This window comes from Triticum urartu, chromosome 6A (assembly GCF_056163025.1).
Source record: "Triticum urartu cultivar PI428250 chromosome 6A, HENAU_Tu73, whole genome shotgun sequence".
In the NCBI taxonomy this organism is placed as follows: domain Eukaryota; kingdom Viridiplantae; phylum Streptophyta; class Magnoliopsida; order Poales; family Poaceae; genus Triticum; species Triticum urartu.
In genome coordinates, this window is record NC_141878.1 from 519,641,425 (window position 1) to 519,646,783 (window position 5,359).

The following is a 5,359-nucleotide window of genomic DNA, read 5'->3' on the forward strand; positions in this document are numbered from 1 at the left end:
GGATACACGTAGGCAGGTCTATGTATATAGAAAGGGTCGATGGGGATTGTGCGTGTGTATGCTTGCGAGAGGAAGAGGGCTTGTGATAAAGGTTAGTGAAAACAGTCGTAAATGGTTACGAGAGGGAGGGAGGGTTATATCGAGAGCATGTGTGCGAGAAAGACACCTCGGGAGAGAGTGTGTGAGCATGTGTGAGAGACCACCGATGGAGAGTGAAACTACACGTAAAAGACTGCTCTACACATTGATTAAAGATATAAATTGTATCCAAATATTAGGATGGGATCATGATATTTGTAGTTTGCGTAAGGAACGGTCATTGATCCATCAGACATCTAGATTCTGTGAATTTGAGCATGTCTACGTTATTATTCGACACAATTGATCCACATAGTTAGTATTTTGAACTCCATAAAATGCATCGCTTTAGAAATCGAATATAAACGTGAGTATAGTTCATGTTGTGTGTGTAAAGCACATTATACATACGAAAGTTACACAATGAACATTATAAATAGCTACCTATGAACTAGCATACGTTTGAATTCAACTTAAGGTGGTTAAAAAAATCGAATTCAACATGAAGTCCATTCAATTATTTGAATTTGATATCATGGCATTTGTAAATCATACCTAAATTATGGGGGCACCAATCTTTGCTCTGATTTTGTACATAATAGCATATGTAGTTGTGTACAAAATAGATTCAAATTTATCTCCTCCATTCCAAAATAATTGTAGTTATAGGATTTTCAAGTGTCAAAATTTCAAAAAGAAGTGGATAATTTAATGAGGTTTTCAAACATACAAGGTCAAATTTAATGTTGTCTATTTAGGTCAATCCTCAAAGTTCAAGAGTACTCTAAACATGAATGCTTGTGTTCCAAAATTTCGAACGAAGCGCCAAAAGAGCCTCTACTCGCCCGAAACCACGTGAGACCAATGTTTGGTAGTACAAGGAAATTACTTTTCTAATAACTCCGACCCGTGAAACCTACCGGCCCGACGTCCAAAGGTCTAAACTGGGGTAGGTTTGTAGCTTCATCTAGATGCCATGCAACCGCCTCCGAAAAACATTCATACACAATGGCCGCCTAAGCACACATGCGCGCGGCCAAAATCGCTCCCGCCCACTATTTGGGACACCTGGGATTACCATCCTACCCCCGACCCGCAGTAGGTTAGAAATTTAAGAGGGGGGCAAAGTTTGTACTTTCCCCAAATTTGAAACAAGCGTGGTCCATCTTCTATTCAAAAAGCCAAAAACAAGCGCGTCCCAGACCGAAACATGGTTCTCCCCCTCCCCCCCGCCCACCCGTCCGATTCCCCATTCGTACTCTGTGGGCGCAAAAACTACCTCTCCACCAGCCGCAAAACCCCGGCGTCCTCCGTCCGCCACCCATCCCACCCATCAACCGCCGCCCTCCTCCATCCCACCGGAGCTGATACCCCGACATCGTCGTCCACCGCAACGCCCTCCACGACTAGTAGTTGAAGCCGAGGCTGAGTCGTCCGTACCCGAGCCAGTTCAACCACGCCGTCCTGTGCCTCACCGCTCCCACTCCAACTTTCCCACCCTCCACCGCACCGGAGTTGTTCCTGCTACGCCGTCCTTCGCCGCCTTGGATCTGCTTCCCCTCCGCCGATATACGACCATGACAACACAGTCAACAATTTGGACATGGGTTTGTCCAAGGATCTACGGTTCTCCAAAACATCGGTTCCCCCGGGAGAAAAAAGAAGATCGCCGCGACATATGGAGGAGACCACACTGGCAACCGATAAGGGTACTCCTCTTCCCTTACTCGTGCAAATCTTACGTGTCTGCTTGCACGGTATTCATCCCACAGAAGACACTAGTTGACCGCTTCTTATTGATACTAGATGTTCCTAGTAACTCGCGATGCACAAGGTTTCTCCTCATATACTATTGCACCTTAGCTAGAGGTCTGCCGCCCCCTGAATTTCAATTCCTGGTCAGTTGATTCCCAATTAACGGAAGCATTCCCCGACGTAACAGGCGCTAGTCCACTGAGGAAGTAGCGCCTCAGTGTTTATCTTAGGGGCATGTGGGGCCTAGAGCTACTAGCGCCCGATCTGGAGGTCGGCCGGGATTAAAGGGATGGCCTGGGGGCGCTGCCAAGCACGGCGGTGGTGTGAGGTCGAGGGGAGAGCGGTGCGGCGGAGGCAGGGGTTTGGGCCGGTGGTCGCTGGCGGTTCGAGAAAGATCGTCAACAGTGACTGGCGGTTCGAGAAAGATCTGCCCGTTCCTTATAGATCGGACGGTTCATTAAAAAAATTGACTGACCTATTTATTTTCAGTCGACTGTTATCTTCATATGACCACATTTGGTGGTGTGCTGAGGAGTACCTGCATTTCCTGTGCTCATATATTACAAAATCATACGGAGTAGAATCTAATTTTGTTTGCCATGCAATGTTGTAGAGCTATCATATGTCTCCTGTCATTTGTTTTTCAGCCACCTGCTATCTGCTACTTTTACAGTGCACTAGTTCTGCACACACTTCACCCATACTCTCACTATTGTGTTTTTATGCAAGGGTATTTCAGAGTCTGCCTCGAGAGAAGCAGAAAAGAAAAGAGAGAAGTTGCTCTAGCTTTGTACGCGGGTAAGCACGGCACGTTACAGTGCTATAAAGGGTGCAGTGTCAGCAGATGGAGACGGTAAACGTAGCTCTGGAGTTGATGACCTCGCTCGCAATGAACCACCATCCCAGGTGCTTACTTTAACTTTGCGGTGTCATATGTGGTTGCATGTTCCATATGTTCTCTAGCTTGTATTCGAAAGGCCGTAGTCGGTCTTTATTTAGATAAGGAAAGATATTTTACATGAACCACCATCCCGTGAGCACCAGAAGACAAATATCTAGTCAGGGCACTGGCCGAGCCAGTGACAAGCCTAGCAGAGAAAGGCATCACCTAGAAGCCAACTAAAAAGCCGCGATGGTGGCGAAGCAGCCCACCTCCCACCAGGATCTCAGGTCCTAGATGATCATGCTCACCACTCCAGCTGGATGTCTAGCTTGTATTGCTTCCAATTTGGTTAAATTGCATCTGCTTAGCTTACACATCATACCTTTGAATATGACATGCCTTTCTGTTTTTGGTACATACTAGTACATCTTTGTATTAACCATGTTCTTACATCAAACTAATGTTCTTGTGTATCCCTCATCAATCACTTAGGATGAGGCAGTCAGGAAAGTGGACTACTCCTCATTTAAAGAATGCAGCGTCAGCCTCCTGACATGATTCTCAAGAAACAACAAGGCTAGATGAAGATAGTGAACGTAGCTCTGTAGTTGATTACTGCATTTCCCCTACACTAGCATCGCGGGTGCTTGCTCTAACTTGGCAGCGTGATATGTGGTTGCATGTTGCATATGGTGTCTAGATTGTAATTCTTCCAATCTGGTTAAACTGCATGTGCTATTTTGCTTAGCTTATACATTATACCTGTTAATGTGACATGCCTTCCTGTATTTAGTACATAGTACATCTGTCTATTAAGCATGTCCTTACATAAAACTATTGTTTTTTGTATCCCGCATCAATCAATATGACGAGACACCTTTAGTATATGCAATGTGGTATTAGTTGCATCTTTCATATGATTTATAACATGTGCTCCTTCTAATTTGTTGAAATTCCATTTATGATGGGACGCTTTTAACTTGGCAGAGTCATATTGGTTGCATCTTTCATGTGGTGTCTAGCTTGCATTTCTTCTTATTTGTTGGAATGGTTTCTGCTTAGTTCACACAAACAGTTGTGAACATGTCATGTTGTCCTGTTTTTCGTACATACACTACAAAAAAATACACTTCCGTGATGATACGTGCTTGTCACAGTAGGTCGCTTTTTTTGTCATGCATGTACATCCATGACAAATTTATGACAGAATCAAGATAGTCATACCTGTGCTATCGTAGAAGTGTTCCATGACATTACCAAAATTATCATCATGGAAGTGTCCACTTCCATGACGATAAATCGCGCGTCACAGAAGTGCTTTCGTCAAGGGTGACCGACACGTGGCATCCACCGTAACGGAACGCCGTTAAGCTATCGGGTCGGGTTTTGGATCCGATAACCCGTTAACAGCCCCGACCAATGGGGATTTTCCACGTGTAAAATCATCATTGGCTAGAGGAAACACGTGTCGGCTCATCGTCGGGACAGATGTCATCCACTCACTGGACAGAAGGCGCCTATGATACGTCGACACGTGGCATGGCCCAACAAGTTTAAATGGGCCGGCCCAACTAAAGGCCCACAAGATTTTGCGGACCATAATGGGCCGGCCCAGCTAAAGGCCCATGAGATTTTGTGGACCATAATGGGTTGGCCCAGCTAAAGGCCCACAAGAATTTGCGGGCCATAATGGGCCGGCCCGGGTAAAGGCCCACAAGATTTTTGTGTGCCATAATGGGCCGGCCTAGGTAAAGGCCCACAAGATTCTTGCGGGTCATAATGGGCCGACCCAGCTAAAGGCCCACGAGATTTCGCAGACATTAATGGGCCGGCCCAGCTGTAGGCCCACAAGATTTTGAGGACCCTAGTAGGCCGACCCATTAACTAGCTGCCATGTTTTGGGCCAAATGCCGGTCCATATTTGATCCGGTCCATTAATGGCCTGCCACGCTCCGGGCCTAATAGTGGCCCATATGAGATCCGGCCCGTTAAAAGCCTAACACGTTCTGGGCCAAATTACGGCCCAGATCAGGTCCGGCCCTTTAAGAGGCTTTGGGCTCAATTATGGCACATATCAGATTCGGCCCGTCAACTGGACACTATGCTTTTGGCCCCACTTGCTAAAGGCCCACTTAGTAATTCGACCTGATATTAGGTTTGCCCTGTTAAGGGCCCGTTTAACATTTCGGCCCTATATTAATTTCGGCATGTTAAAAGCCCGTCATATAGTTGGGCCTAACTACGGCCCGGTTTGCATCCGGCCCTCGCAGCTGATATCTGATTGGGCCAAACAAGGACCCAGACAATTTTGGCCTATTAAAAGCTCGGGATTTGATTCGCACAATCATGTGCCGGGGTTCATTTCGGGCTGCTGCGTAACTAGTAGGAATTAGGAACAAACCTACTCTATACAATAAAGAAATTACGGCATAGTAACTAAGAATAAACCTACACTACACGATAAAGGATTTAAGTTATATTACATCCACTGGGCATCAAAGTTCGCCACCAGTGATCATAAAGCGCAACAAAGAAGCAGATTACAAAAACTGGGCACCATTGCAGCGTAACAAAATAATACTGAACCGAGACAACTTCCAAGACAATTCAAGAAAGGTTAGCCTTGCGGGGGAACTGCTGCGC